Source organism: Rhinatrema bivittatum, chromosome 1 (genome assembly GCF_901001135.1).
Source record: "Rhinatrema bivittatum chromosome 1, aRhiBiv1.1, whole genome shotgun sequence".
Classification (NCBI taxonomy): Eukaryota; Metazoa; Chordata; class Amphibia; order Gymnophiona; family Rhinatrematidae; genus Rhinatrema; species Rhinatrema bivittatum.
Window position 1 is genome coordinate 216,072,337 of NC_042615.1, and position 15,400 is coordinate 216,087,736.

At 46.1% G+C, this 15,400-nt stretch overlaps 1 long non-coding RNA gene across 1 annotated transcript in view; it reads left to right on the forward strand.

Moving 5' to 3' along the window:
* Nucleotides 1-2,600: 2,600 nt before the first annotated feature.
* Nucleotides 2,601-15,400, forward strand: part of LOC115080270 — a 29,154-nt gene continuing 16,354 nt past the window's right edge. The window contains exon 1 of the long non-coding RNA XR_003853550.1: nt 2,601-2,669. This is a non-coding gene — a long non-coding RNA (uncharacterized LOC115080270). The remainder of the gene's footprint in view (nt 2,670-15,400) is intronic.

Here is a 15,400-nt window from a genome sequence, read left to right on the forward strand (position 1 = left end):
AGATTTAAAACTGTTCATCCTCTCCAGTGTTATCACTGTCCAGCTTTCCCATAATATGGCACATGTGCCAGCCACCTGTATTAAATTCAAATTGCTTTTCAAAACAACAGTGCTGCCCAGAAATCCTAGGGCTGGTAAATTTACCTCCTTAATGGTAGCCCTCCACTAGCTTTCTCACCTCTAAAAGACCACGAGGAAGGCCAGTGCTGTTTGGAAAGACTAATAATTGATCACAGTGCTTTATAAGGCAACATCAGGACTAGATCCCTGTCATATCTGGTGTGCTATTTCAGGGACTTTTCTGGACACCAAAACCTTACAAAACTACCCTAGCACAAGACATGACAGAGCAGCCCAGTACCACTCCTGCCTGAAACAAGTAGTTTAAATTACTTTACCAGGAGCTACTCCATTGTGGGTTTTTCATATCTCCCCTGACTCCCCCAACAATCTCTCACTTGCCTGGCCCAAGAACTGCTGGGCCACCCCAGAATCCCATGTATGCCCCAATGCATCCTTGGGAGTCATGATCAAAGGGAATTTTCAGCTCAAAAGACATTCTTAAATGACAGCAGCTTCTCTGTTCTGGAATTGTATCTTCCCTCCCTGCTGGGCTGCTAATTTATTGAACAGAAAGGCTGGATGCATCTCTTGCATTGACACTAGCATTGGCAACGTTTCCATAGACCACAAATGGACACTCAATGACTTGGGGGGGGGGGGGGGGAAAGGTACATGCTCATTTCCATACATTTTAATAAATTTGCATAGATTGCAAATCCTGCCTGTGAACTACCTTCCAGCCTCTCAGGGCAATGAAGGGTGGCTCCTGACACTCAGCTGCTCCCTATTTCTCAGCTGAGCTCCATGGGGCAGGAATTACACGCTAACAAGAATACCTCACCTCAGTCACGCAGAACATAGACAGACCCTTACCAAATACAGAATAAAGAGACCATAAAGTATAAATACAAACATACAGACAAAAACTAAACTAGAAACTGCAAAAGCTAGACTGTATGTAGTGCAACAACTGTAAAAACAGAAACCTCACCACTCCTCATAATACTACAATAAAACCAAGAAATAGAAAAACATAACCGTAAAATGATCTAAATAAAAATAATAAATATTTCAAAATAGCTGTTTTAAAGTTTCCCAAACACTCATATTATTTTTCAAAACAGCCAACACATCAACTAATACCAGATAATTAAAAATAAGGATTTTAAAAAAATCCCCTGCTCTCCATACCTGGGAACTTTTGATTTCCAGTCACCATGAGATTGTTCTGGATTAGTGGGAGGGGGGAGTTCACACAAAGTTTTTCCTCACACTTGTATACACACTCATTAACTCTCTCACATTCCCTCTCTGTCATAAACATGCTGCTTTCTCACACATTCACACACGCTGTCTCTCACTTACACATGCCCCCCTCACATATCCTCCTTCCACCAACACACACACCCACCCTTTCTCACACATGCTCTCAGAGGGTCAAAGGGACGATGGGCAGGGAGGGGGAAAAGAGAGGGAGCCAGGATTGTCAGAAAGGGTGGGCAACTGCACAGGGTACAACTTGCAAGTCTGGGAGGGGGCCGTCGATGCGCCTCATCAGGGGGCTGGGTGTGCCATCACTGTAATGGCATGAGCCCTCCTTAGGCCCAATGCAGCTGCTGACTCAGCTGGCCGGTCATGTCACCCAGGGAGGCACCCGCCCATGACCGGCCATGCTCCCTGGATCTGCCGGAGCAGCCCAGCTCAGCAACAGGTCTCAGGAAAGCAAGGGGGAGACTAGCCAGAGAAGTGGGGAGACCGGGCTCAGGACTGGGGATGCTGAGCAGGGAGAGGAGAAAGGAGGAGATGCTGGGGGGGGGGGGGGGGGGGGGGGCGGGTCACCACAGTGCACTGCATTTCTGTTTAACACCAAGTAATTCCAACCTGCTAAGGGGCCAGTTAAGATGGTTTCTGTTTGGAGTTTTATTTTTATTTCCTGACAAACAATGGTTGTTTACCTGGCTGGACTGTCTGGCTCTGGCTGCCACAGCAGCGGTAAGGATAAAGAGAAAACGGCCAGCCATGGGACGGAAGAGGAGGAGGAGTGCCAGCAGAGAAAGTAGAACAAAAGCGCGATGCAATATTTAAATGAGGGGGTCACGCTGCCAAGGAGGCGCTAAGGACAACTGCGTGCCCTTAGCTCCTCCTTGGCAGCGAGCGCCCAGGAGAGGTCGGCTGTCACCGGGTTAGGAAAACGGATGCTGGTTAACTGAGTTTCCCTAACCTGACCACCCGCACTTTAAAAAAAATAATATATTTTTTTTTAACTCTTTTAAACTTTTTGGTTCCTCCGACTTAATATCGCCATGATATTACGTCAGAGGATGTACGGAAAAGCAGTATTTTCTGCTTTTCTGTACAACCTTTTGGGCTGCTCAGAAATTAACGCCTGCTCTGTGGCAGAGAGGCAGCCACTGGCAGAGCCACGTCACAGACAGCCACTGTGAGGCGGGGAAAAAGAGGCTGCAGTTCTGATAGGCTGAGTCCTGGGTATTGAAGAGGCAGCTGTGGTGGCGGGCTGTGCAAGCCCCGGCCAGGAAGGGGAAGGGACAACAGCAGCGGTGGGACAGCAGGACTGATTGAGCTGCAGGAAGTAGAGGGAGAGAAAGGTAGCTAAGGATTCAACTTCGGCGTGCAGGCAAAGATTCTGCACGCCTCTCCCTCCCACATCTCCTTCTGTGGCTGTGCGTCAGCTGCCTGTAGGGTTGCCAACTTTTCCATGGACCAAGACAAGACTCGGGGGGGGGGGGGGGGAGACTGGCCATCTGCAGCTACCCCCCCCCCCCTTTTCCCTTTCAAATCAGATTCTGCCTGCCTGTCTTTGGGGCTTGGTTCGACTCTTCTCTTCCACTGTGACTCCCAGGAGGACAGTGCAAATTAGCAACAAGTGCAGCACAGCTATGGGAGCGGGGGAGGAGGAGGAGAGTCAAAACGGGCCCCGAAAACAAGCAGGTGATTGGAGCGCTGCCAGGCTGCCACCACCGATTGGGCCCTGGCCTTGCCTAACCAGGGTTTACAGTGTCCAGTTACTCTTGTAACCGGTCACTGTACAACGGGCTGGAAAACTGGGCTGTCCAGTCGAAAACGGTGATCTCAGCTCTCCCAGGGCATGAAGGTGCATTTGCAAGGATTGCGGGGACAGGAAGGGGGACGTTGGAGAAGATGACACTAGCACCAATGCCGTCCAGGGGTTCAAGAGAGTGGAAGAGCCCTTTCATCTCCAGCCCTTCCACGAGTGCCTGGTGGGTAGCGGCGAGAGACGATAAAAATATCACCGCTTTGCCGAACATTTTTCCACATGCCACTATGTTTTGAACCCCCGCCAGTTTGGCCATGGCAGTGCATTAATCCTGCGGCTCCTCTCCCGGGAGCATCGGGCAACAGACTCCGTGCCTCTGACTTGGGCCGTTCCAGGAGTTTCACTGCCAGACTGTGGTTTGGGCACAGTGTGGCACTGGCCGCCACTGGCACATGTGTGGGTTTGGAATTGGCTGGGTGCAGTTGTTGCACTTTTTCATTCCTCGGAGACATTTTTTTTCCTCCGAGCTTACAATTGGCTGGCGATTAGTTATTTCTTGCATTTGGCCTTGGGCTCCAGGGCTCCTCCTTGCATGGGTGGGGCCCCGATCGAGGGCTTCCCAATGTTGCCCGACGCCTTATTTGGCTGGGCTGAAGTGGGCTGGAGAGAACTCACAGGAGGGGGTGCACCGGTGGCAATGAGCTCTCCCAGGCTTTGTTGGGTGAGTGCCAGATTTTGCTGGGGTGCAGTAGGCTGTATCGCCACTTCCGCTAGACCACTCCGAGCTCCAGGTCTACTGTGTATTATCATGTAGAGTTGGGGCATGAGCTTTCCCTGGATGATGCCAGCCAAGATTCTTGCTTCCTTCTGGGCGCTGTAGATGTTCAGTTGCCTCTCCCTCCCCCGCCAAAAATGGGGAGGGGGGGAGGCAGAGAGAAACTACAATTGGATGGTTTGTGACTAGTGGGTGTGTGGCTCTATGTCTTGGCTAGTGTGGTCCCCTCCTGCTGGGGCACTGAGCCTCACCTATCCTGAGGCTATCAGGGCTTGCATCACCGTGGGGAAGGTGGAACGGTCCGGCCCATCTTTTTTGTCCTTGGTAGACCTTTGCCTTGGGCATGGTTAAGGGGTGCAGAAAAAAGGCAATGTAAGGAAAAAGAAAAAAATTCACGATGTTTTGGAAAGGGGAAAACAGGGGAGGGTGGAAGTGAGCTACAGCCACTGGATAAGCTGTTAAACGTATATGTTATGAAGGGAGAAAAAAATTAAAAGGTTCTTGAAGGGAAAAAAAAGCCTGGGCACTGGTTTTATTGCAACCAGTGCTTTGGTAAAAAAAAGAAAAGAAGCCTAGGGGAGTTGGGCTGGTTGTTTGGGGGAAGAAAAAAAGTGGTTGGAGAGAGAGCGAGAGAGAGAGTGGTCCAAAGAAAGGCTAAGGAAACTGAGCAGTAGTTTCCAAGCTGCTGTTTTCCCCTCTCCAGCTCCAGGCTCAGGCTAACAGCTGAAAACTCAATGCCCAGGAAAAACAATCCTAGAGCCAGTTTTAGTCTTTTTCCTCCTCTGACAGATGGGGGCACACACACTGCTGTCTCCCTCCTGATTCAGGGGACTTTCATTGGCTGCACAAGGCAGTCAATGTCTTCAGGCTCAACCTGATATCAGAGGGTTTCTCTTCTTGGTTTTCAAGTGCTGTTAACCCTTCAGCTGCTAGGTTTTCCTTTAGAAAACACAACCCTCCAGCAGCACAAGTCAAGAGCTGAGTGTAGACTGAGATAGTCCCCGTTTGGCATCTGTCTGCTCAAAGGTGGGAATGAAAGAGTCCAGCAGTCCTTTTGCTGTAATATCTGGAACACAGATGCTACCAGTCCAGCACTTATCGAATATCTCTGGGTTGCACTGTATGGTCCAGGACCAAGGTAAGCTCATGGGAGCCAGGACACAATGTGAAGGACTCTGCCACCCTACTATGAATGATACTTTGTATATCTTGATTTTATTGATGGATGTCAGACAAATAGTAGGGGAATAGCTCGGTAACCCTCAATTTCGAGGGAGCATTGAGAGCAGAAGATTTTGCTGATGGCTGAATATCAGTGGGAATCATTTTACTAGGTAATATTGGGACTTAAAATTTTGGAGCAATTGTGGGGTAAATTAATCTTTAGTTTGTGTGCTTCATTAAAAAGAAAAGTGGGTAGTTTTAAGTGTGTTTGCTTGATAAAAGACAGGAAAGGTAGGTAATTTTTAGTGTTCGCCTGATGAAAAGACAGGAAAGGTAGGTAGTTTTATATGTTTACTTATCTTTCCTGTCTCTTCATTAGGCAAACACACTTAAAGCTATCTACCTTTCCTGTCTTTTTATCAAGCAGTTTTAAATGTGTTTGCTTGATAAAAAGACAAGAAAGGTAGATAGTTTTAAGTGTCTACCTTTCTCTTCCACCCATCCTTAAGCAGATTCTTTGTTTTATAGACTCTAATCCCTCACACCATAAGTCAGTGATTTACCTAGATTCATTATTGTCCCTTTACAGGCCTTTGTCAAATTAACACTAAACACACCATATAAATTTAATAGTCTTTCATTTACATATTTCTACTTCCTTAGCAATCTAATTAACTAAGAACATAACAATATTAAGATACAAACAGGCCAGCAGTGAAATAGGGACCTTCTGGTTTTTTGCACCGAGTGCCACATGTATCTACCAGTTGGTAAGAAGTTGTATGTACACACCTAGTGCAAAGAGCTCATGACTCTCATAGAGTGAGTCCGATCTCTGGAGGCTAGAGTGGCAGACCTGGGTGAACGGAGGGATACAGAGAGGTATATAAAGAAAACTTCAGGGACAGAGTAGCCAAGTCTTAACTTCAATCTGGCAGCTGGTATGCTGCCTTGGAGGAACAAGGTCACCTGAATGGAACGCATTAAGTTTGTGTAGCAGAAAGTGATTTTAGTTAGCACCTGCTCTCCAGATAATACAGCCTCTCGCATGAGGATGGGTCTCTAAGGGGTTATGCCCAGACGGGAAGGGTTAGTTCGGCCATCATAGTTGATGATTCAGTCATTAGGTATGTAGATAGCTGGGTAACTGGTGGACATGAGGATCACTTGGTAACTTGCCTGCTTGGCAAAAAGATGGTGGATCTCGCACATCACTTAGACAGGATTTTAGAAAGTCCTAGGGAGGAGCCAACTGTCCTGGGAAATGTGGGCACCAACAACATAGGAAAGTGTGGGAGGGAGGTTCTGGAAGACAAATTTAGGCTTTTAGGTAGAAAGTTGAAACACACAGAATCTCCAAGGTAGCATAGTCTGAAATATTCCCTGTTCCATTCATAAGACCCCTAGAAGCAGGAAGAGCTCTGTAGTCTCAATGTGTGAATGACATAATGGGCTATAGTTTTGTTAGGAACTGAGTTACATTTTGGGGAAGAGAGAGCCTATTCCAAAAGGATGGGCTCCACTTTAACCCAAGTGGAACCAGGCTGCATGCACTAACCTTTACAAAGGAGATAAAGCAGTTTTAAACTATACAGTGTGGGGGGGAGGGGGGGAGTTGATAGAGGTTACAGTAAAAGCAAAAGTATCCCATGTGCCTATAAATAAAGAACAGATTGAGTAAAATAATTCCAAATTATCCCTGTCAATTGCTAAGAAAGTTATATATGCAAATACAAAAACATACTTGAAATGTCTGCATACTAGCACCAGAAGTCTAAAAAGTAAGATGGGAGAGTTAGCACTGAAGGAAAAGGTAGACTTAATTGGCATCTCAGAAACCTGATAAAAGGAGGATAACCAATGGGATAGTATTATGCCAGGATACAAATTATTTTGCAATGATAGGTTGAGTGGATGGCACTTTATGTTAGAGATGGCATAAAGTCCAACAGGATAAAGATCCTGCAGGAGATTCTGTAGAAACTGTAGCCATGTTTGCAAAAGGTTTGGACATGTTCCTGGAGGAAAAGTTCATAAACCATTATTAAGGTGGAGTTGCAGAAATCTACTTATTATCCCTGGGATAAGCAGCATGGAATCTGTCTACCCCTTGGGATCCTGCCAGGTACTTGTGACCTGGCTTGGCCACTATTGGAAACAGGATACTGGGTTTTATGGACCTTTGGTCTGACCCAGTATGGCAAACTTTATGTACTAATACTGGTGCTTTTTAAAATATTTAAAATGATCTGGAAAATGGAACAATGAGTGTGGTGATCAGATTTGCAGATGACACAAAATGATTCCAAGCGGATTATGAAATCACTAGTGGATTGTGAAAAATTGCAAGAAGATTTTGAGAGACTGGACATTCAAATGGCAAATGAAATTTAATGTGGACAAGTGCAAAGTGATGCAAATGAGGAAATTAACCCATATTGTAGTTACATGATATTAGCTTCCATATTAGCAAAAATGATATGGATATCATGGACAATACTTTTGAAATCCTCAGCAAAGTCTGTGGCGGCAGTCAAAAAAGCAAGCAGAATGTGAGAAATTATTAGGAAAAGGAATGGAGAATAAAGCTGAGGATGTCATAATACCTCTGTATCATTCCATCTCAACAAAGATATAGCTGAACTGGAAAAAAAGGTACAGAGAATGGCAACCAAAATGATAAAGGAGTTGGAACTGCTCCCCTATGAGGAAAGGATAAACTTGCTGTATTTAAGCTTTTACAATGTCCTTTGACTCTGAGTGATTTGACTTTTGAATGTTTTCTTTATTCTGAGCAGATTTTTTGTGGTATGTGTGCATACTTATCTCCTGTTGATATTCTTTGAGGTTCTCTTTCCTTCTGCTCTCTCTGTAGTTCTTCTTTCTTCTTCTCTGGTGTTTCTTGTTGAAAGCTGTATTCCCTATCACTTTAACACTTAAGAAAAATGCTAACTCCCTGCACCAGGATATCTTCTGCCCTTTATATGTGAATTGTTACCTCCTCCAGCCAGAATATTTTGGTGACACTTTTTATACTAAAATAAGGGCCAGATTTTAAAAGGGTTACGCGCACCGGGCCTATTTTAAAAAGGCCCGGTGACGCGCATAAGTCCCGGGTCTTTACAAAAGGGTTGGTCCAGAGGCAGGGTGGGGTGGTCCGGGGGGGGGGAGGGGGGGGCGGGGCCAGAGGCCTCTGACAGAGTGGCCATTGCCGCTCTGTTGGAGGATTGCATGCCGGCAGCCTGCCGGCGCACGCAACTTGCACTTGCCCAGAGGCAGGCGCAAAAGGTAAGACAAAGGACAGAGGGGGGATTAGAGTAGGGCTGGGGGGGGAAAGGTTAGGGGAAGGGGTGGGAAGGTCAGGTTAGGGGAAGGGAACAGGGGAAGGCAGTGTGGCTCAGCGCGCGCAAGGTGCATAATTGTGCACCCCCTTGCGCACGCCAACCCCTGATTTTATAACTTCCATGTGCAACTTATAAAATCGGGTGTACATATATGCGCGCCGGTTAGCGCTCGCACATGTATGCCCGCGCGCTCCTTTTTAAAATCTACCCCTAAATATTCAGGGGCCAGGTTTTCGGGGGGTACGTGCGTATCATACGCACGTACACCTTTGAAAATCTGGCCCTCAGTGTATGCTCCTAACCTCTTTATCTTTGACAGATTTTCCCTCCAAATTTTATTGTGGCACTGAACAGGGGTTTTTTTTTCTAAATTTAGTAACTCTTTCAAACTAGTCATTCATTTTTTAAATAGGGTTTTTCTTTTTCACTCCATCCACTTTAATTGTGATGAATGTTCAGCCCTTCTTCCAGTGCTTACTAACTTTCTACTACTTGCAGAGACTCTAGTGCTCAGTGACAGCTACTGCAGCTGAGCATCCCACTCCCAATAGAAACTTTAATTTGGTCTTAAAATGAGAATCACTTCTTTCCTCCAAAGAAAATGTTTCTAATTTAATTTCTTTTGCCAATTATGGGTTTTTCAATTTCTCACACTTTCCTACTAAAATGATTATGATCAATTTATTAAGAGTTAACTGTCAGTAATTCTTTGGCAGTGATCCTATCGGAGAGACTTTTTATTTTAATTGGCCCAAAACAAGAGTCTTTTAGGATAGATGGACATGTTTTATTCCTCTTTCCCAGGATTTATGAATATTTCTGTCAGAATAGACAAACTCTCTCACTTTTGCCTTATAGTCTGGATCACACAAACACACTAATGGGTGAATTTTAAAAGGCCAGTGTGCATAAAATTCAGGGGTTACATGTGTGGCTGGTCCTGCATTCACCATGTGCATTTTTGAAAGGGCCTGGCCATGCACGTAACCCCTGATATGCGCAGATGTGCCAGGCCAGCTACAAGGGGCGGGTCAGGAGTATAGTCTGGGCAGGGAGGGGCGGGGTACGGGCCAGCTGGGACAGAGGCCATTAGGACCTGTCTGGGGAAGCAAGCCGGCAGCTCGCCAACACGCATAACGTACTTCTGCTCCGAAGGAGCAGGTAAGTTAAGAAACAAAAACAACGCTTGTTAGGGTTAGTTTCAGGGTTGAGGAGGAGAGGAGGAGAGGGGAAAAGGGAGGAAGGGAAGATGGGAAGATGGGAAGATGGGGTAAAGGAAAGTTCCCTCCCAGTCCATGCCTTAATTGGAGTAGACTGGGAGGGAACTGGACAAAGGTTCGATCACGTTGCCATACGTAGATTACAAAATATCCCCCCTCCCCCCGCATACGAGTTTCTACCCACCTGCACATGCGGCCACAGGAACAATATTTTATAACATGTACACGTGCCTTTTAAAATCAACCCCTAAGAAAATAATGACGCCTAACTACAGCTTATGAGAAAGTATGAAAAGCTATATTTTCTGTATAATATATGCACAAACAGATGCTTATAAGAATGTCTGGGTCACAGAACAGGTTATATATATATATCAGCACAATAAGCAAGGTAAATATCTTCCCCAACTAATAGAAGGAAAATATATATAGAAGGGCCTAGCAAAAAAGCTGTCACTTTCCCGACTGAGTGCCCTTCGTTAGCTCCCAGTCGGTGAATCAGCAAAGCAAGGAGGGATCTTGGTTGATGGGCTGTACAGTGCTGGGGATTCTGGGTCTTTGCCAAGATGGACACGCTAATTTGTAGCTCTTAGTAGGTATCTGTAAATCCTACCATGTGCTGGGGTATTATAGCTTTGGGTTGGACATGCATGGCAGGAAAACATCTTGTGAAGTGGTGCTAAACTAACTGATAAGGCAAACTACTGCATGTATTCTCTGAAATGGTGGCTTTCTTGTCTTTGTTCACTACCTCTAATCGCCATTATGTACAGACCTTCTCTCTCTCACATGTGTGACCACATGCTCTGGATGTTCCCTAAATCTAAACACATTCAGATGCATCCAATTTCTACTTATGAATAAATATTAATACTTCCAAGATGTTCCTATGCCGACAACCAGTATGAGCTGGCAGACATGAGGCTTCTCTCATTCTGACAACTGTTGTCAGTTAAAATGCAAATGAGCTGCATAGAGGACTGGATGGAACATGAAAACCCTGTGCTGCATGTCCATCTTGCCCCTTGGGACTATTTATTGGTCAAGCCCCAGCTTGTGAAAAAGAGCCTTTTTTATTTACTATTTATTTCCTATGACTTATAGTAGCCAGAGGGAGCTTGCTTAGGGGGTCCATTCTGCTGTCCAAGCCATCTTTTACTTTTAAAATTATATCCGTGGTGACTAATAATATCCCTACTTCCAGGTTCACCCCGCGCTATATAATACAGCTATATAATATTGACAGTTTTTAGCAGCAGCAGGAGGTTCCCACAGCTCCTCACTGCCACCTTATGCCCCAGTTAACTTTTCTATTATTTCTCTGGTGGCTAGCGTCAGTGCTGCCACAAATTTGGTCCCAGTATTGGGTTTATGCAGTTCTTAAAAATGTCTCCCAGACCTCTGTACTATATACAGAGGGAATTTGCCCAAGGCTCCCCTACCTTTATTTATTTAAGGATCCATTCAACTTTTAAACTCCCCAGTGGCCAATGGCTGTGATGCAGTGAATTGGTGCTACTTCTGGTTTCATGGATGAAGTCAGTGCCAGCCTGGTATAGTACAGCAGCAGTGGCAGCAACGAGAGGCATTGAGTAGCCTCCCTGATGCTCCCAACTGCCTCCATTCACTGCCGTTCAGCCTTTTCATTTACTGTAGTAGTGGGAGCATGAAACAGATTCCCCACTGCCCCTCTGATTGCCGGCCTGATGTCTTCAGCAGTAGGAGGTGGATATCAGCACTCCCACCACTCCAGTCTACCTCCTCCCTCTCTTCTGTCATTGGCTTTCTCTAGTCTTGGGCTGCAGTACATCGAATAAAGAAAACCCATCTGAGGCTCTTCAGGAGCCGAGCAGAGCAGCACTGTCCTGGTCACCACTTCTTCTGCAAGGCCACAGCCCTCCACTGCTGGGTTTTTTACTGCTTCTCTGGCCTCCAGCTCTGCCAGCCTATTCCTGTGTCAGCTCGTGTAAGGTCATGCCAGTCTATCAGGGCACCTCCATGGGCATCTGAGGCAGCAGTGCCCCAACAGTAAAAATTTTGGGCCGGATTTTCAAAAGGTTACACAAGCCAGGCCTATTTTAGAAAGGCCTGGTGACGGCACGTAAATCCCCGAGACGCGTGTAAATCCCGGGGCTTTACTAAAGGGGCAGTCCGTGGGTGGGGCGGGGCGGGGCTCCTTTTAAAATCTACCCCTTTCTTTTTTCACATATTTGCATGTGCTTTCCAAAAAAAAAAGTCAACCTCATAGAAATTTAGCATGCAGTCTCTTTCATGCTGACAAATGTCTACCTTTGCAAGTGATCTCTTTGAGGTGTCATGTGACTGTAATGTCTCCTTTAGTACTATGGCGATTCCCACATTATCCAGTGTCTTTTCCACTATATTGTTAGAAAGAGGAGCTGCATTCAATAAGAGGGAAGCCAGGACTAGCTCAGTCTCCCCTACAGATATACAGCTATATGGTAAACTTATTTTGTACCATATATACAGCTATATGGTAAGCTTATTTTGTACTCTTATAAAATTATTGCTTTCCAACAGTGAGCACAGAGTTTCATTGTCAAACACTAAAAACTGCACTCTATAACATTTTCTATTTTCATTTCCCTACTAGCCTCAATATGTTCCTGTTTAGCCTCACCAGTGTTTGATTTGTCTCTGTTTTGTCTATGCCCTGTGTCAGCATCTGCTTTGACATTACATTATATTTTACACTGTAATCCTCTAAAACACTGCTTGATTCTTCTAGTCATCAGAATTGCAAATAACCTTCAAGAAATCTGTATTTTCCTTTCTGGATCACATTTGTTTTGATTTCCTTTAGAGGTATGGCTATTCATGATATTCATGGACATCTGAGTCATCTACATAGTACCTTCTCAGGAACTGTCTATTTCTTGATTTGCATGCTTTTGCTTGCTTGGTGCCAGCCTGTTTGTTTTACTACATCTTTCATACCTTTTTTTCAAAGACTGGGTGTGTGTCTTTTTTTTTTTTTAATTTATTTTATACCTTATGATTATTTTTTTTTCCTACAGAATTTGTGCAGCTCTGCTGTCTCTTTGTGCCTCCTCATATCCTTGTGTTTTCTTTGCAGTGACTGCATTGCACTGCCACTCCTTCATTTCTCTTAGTGGACTTTTTATGCTGGCTCTTGAAAGCTCTGACACCCCCACAATCTGCAAACCTTTATCCAGAGTCAAACTCACTCTAAATGATCTGCCAGTTGCAAATCTTTTACTCCATAAACCAATCTGTCTTCTGTTAGTGAGTCTGTAATAATCCTAAAGTCACAATTTACTCTTAGTATTTCTGTCCTGTGACATATCGTGCCCGCTGATGTAAACTAAAGTCAATCTACGGGGCCTCAGAAATATACCAAGGGCAGTGGTGACCATCCTTGTTCGGTGCCGTTGAAGACAGGGGAGCTGCAGCAAGCTGCAGAGACAACTCCCAGCTCCACACAATCCTTGAAGTTTAAACAAGCCAGGATCTTAGTTGTGTGGATCCATGCTTTTCTTCTGAAATATCTAAGGGGTAGATTTTAAAAAGGTGCACGCGGGCATACATGTGCATGCACTACCCGGTGCACTCACATGGACACCTGATTTTATAACTTGCGCGCACAGGCATGTGCAAATTATAAAATCAGGGGTTGGCGTGCACAAGGAGGTGCACAATAGGGATGTGCAGAGCAAAATTTTATGTTCATATTTTTTATGTCCGAAAGGGGGTCCCACTTGCGGCCAATATGGACATAAAAAAAATCCAATGAGTTGGGTATATGTACATATGTGCAAAAAAAAAAATTAAACCCCCTCACCCTCCTTAATCCCCCCCCCCCAGACTTACCACAACTCCCTGGTGATCGAGCGAGGAGTGAGGACGTCATTTCTGCAATCCTTGGCGAGAAGCATGTGACGTCGGTGGCACGTCGAGTGACGCGGCGTCACGTGATTCCCGGCTCGTTCGCGCCTGACGGCTCGTTCGGCCCAAAAAGAACTTTTGGCCAGCTTGGGGGGGCCTCCTGACCCCCCCAAGCTGGCCAAAAGTTCTTTTTGGGCCGAATGAGCCGTCCGGCGCGAACGAGCCGGGAATCACGTGGCGCCGCGTCACTCAGACGCGACGTCACGTGATTCCCGGCAAGTTCGCGCCGGACGGCTCGTTCGGCCCAAAAGAACTTTTGGCCAGCTTGGGGGGGCCTCCTGACCCCCTCAAGCTGGCCAAAAGTTCTTTTTGGGCCGAACGAGCCGTCCGGCGCAAACTTGCCGGGAATCACGTGACGTCGGCGTCACGTGATTCCCGGCTTGTTCGTGCCGAACGAGCCGTCCGGCGCGAACTTGCCGGGAATCACGTGACGTCGCGTCTGAGTGACGCGGCGCCACGTGATTCCCGGCTCGTTCGCACCGGACGGCTCGTTCGGCCCAAAAAGAACTTTTGGCCAGCTTGAGGGGGTCAGGAGGCCCCCCCAAGCTGGCCAAAAGTTCTTTTTGGGCCGAACGAGCCGTCCGGCGCGAACGAGCCGGGAATCACGTGACGCCGGCGTCACTCGACGTGCCGCCGACGTCACATGCTTCTCGCCAAGGATTGCAGAAATGGCGTCCTCACTCCTCGCTCCATCACCAGGGAGTTGTGGTAAGTCGGGGGGGGGGGGGATTAAGGAGGGTGAGGGGGTTTATATTTTTATTTTGGCTCAACAATCGCGATTTCCCACATATCGAACATATCTATGTTCGATATGTGGGAAATCCGATCGTTTATGTCGAATCAATTTTTAAGTAAAAAAAAATATGAGTTGCGTTTTACTAATGCGGTCAATCCAAATGCACACCCCTAGTGCACAATTGTGCATCATGTGTGCGCCGAGCCATGCTGCCTTCCCTTGTTCCCTCCCCCCTAACCTGACCTTCCCACCCTTCCCCTAACCTTTCCTCTCCCTAGCCCTACTCTAACCCTCCAAAAATTTTTATTTTGCACGCGCCGGCAGCTTGCTGGCATACGATCCTTCGACACAGTGGCAATGGCCCCGCCCCACCCCCGGACCACCCCTTTAGTAAATAGCCGGGACTTACATGCGTCCCAGGGCTTTACCCGCATCGCCGGGCCTTTTTAAAATAGGCCCGGTGCGCGTAATCTTTTTAAAATCCGGCCCTAAATCACTATTTATTGTTTTATTTCTCCCTTCACTCTTGGTGTTATACAAATAGTTTTATTATTTCTTCTAGAGTCTGTTTCCCATTTTTTATTTATTTATTTAATCAGATTTATATACCGACATTCAAATTAATTTCATGTCGGTTTACAATAACAGAATTTGCTGTAGCAAAATTCAACATAAAACAATTATAATAAACCTACCATTATACATCTGGCATAATTTTGCCTAAACCTAGTAAAATATTTCTACTCCATAGTTCTAAATATATCAAACATTAACATTAAAAATACTACTTAAGACCACGTGACCTGATGAGCCGGTAAGCTGCGTGCCGACCATGCTCCTGGCTCCCCCACAGCCCCGCTGCGCTTTTGGGCATCAAATTGAGGAACAAAGTGGCGTCCCCACCAGATCAGAGCACACAGAAGACGATTCCAGCTTTTTTTGGTACGGGTGAAATCGCTATGTCAGCGAAACCGCAACGGAAAGACAAGCTCCCCACCCGGCAGAGCGAAGCCAAAATGGCCGCCGGACCCCCGAGCCCTGGAGCCTCACAGGGAACGGCAGATATTGTAGGTGAGGTAACGGGCAGTGGTCAAGGCATTGGAACCGAGATTTAGCGACTTGGTGCAAAAAATTAATTTTGGTAATGAAACTCTC